This window comes from Otolemur garnettii, unplaced genomic scaffold (genome assembly GCF_000181295.1).
Source record: "Otolemur garnettii isolate 467f Iridium unplaced genomic scaffold, OtoGar3 scaffold00048, whole genome shotgun sequence".
In the NCBI taxonomy this organism is placed as follows: Eukaryota; Metazoa; Chordata; class Mammalia; order Primates; family Galagidae; genus Otolemur; species Otolemur garnettii.
Window position 1 is genome coordinate 3,972,349 of NW_003852443.1, and position 906 is coordinate 3,973,254.

The following is a 906-nucleotide window of genomic DNA, read 5'->3' on the forward strand; positions in this document are numbered from 1 at the left end:
ACCTGCCACAACACCTGGCTATTTTTCTTTTTTTTTTTTTTGAGACAGGGTCTTGCTCTTGCTCAGGCTGGTCTCAACTCCTGAACTAACGCAATCCACCTGCCTTGGCCTCCCAGCGTGCTGGGATTACAGGTGTGAGCATCGTACCTGGCCCTGGTTCCGATTAATTTGAGGATACAAAGAATTAAATTGCAGTGTTTGCATCTCTTAGGTAGAGTCCCTCTGATAATTATGTCCCGCCCCCAGTCAATTGTGAAGTTTTAAAAAAGAATGTTCTATTTGAGCATTATAGATTGTGTAGGGGGAGGAAAATTGAAAGCAAATCCCCCGTAATTTGTGGGAGGCAGATGGGGGAGATAGAGCCTGAAGCGCTCCTACCATGAGAAATGAGAAAGATCATTCAGTCTTTTTGACCCATCTTTTTAGAAATAGGTATATGTTACTTTATATCACCTACATAATATCATTATTGATTACAGTTTGTCTATGGTCAAGCATAATAAGACCATTTTTTCTATATGTACAGCTGAAGTGCATCTAAATTTACATCAAACTGCTCTTAAAAATCGTATTCATTTTAGCAAAAAAGGAACCAATTAGTAATCAAGAAAATGCTTGGAATATTACATAAAGACAGATGATATTCAACTGGCTTTATAATTTATGGCCTTATGCTGATTAATTATCAGGTTTACTGTATCTATGGAAACTGAGAGAAAATTACCTCTGTTTCCAACAAATGGACAAAGATGAGAAATATTTTGCTTCCCTGAATAATCAGAACAGATGTTGCCTTCCTTGTTAACCCTGTGATATTATCTATTTTGTTAGGAGAAGCACAAAGCCGTGTGGGAGGAGAACAGAAGAGGTAAGATTAGGAAAGTGAATTGAAGTTGCCTTAAAGAT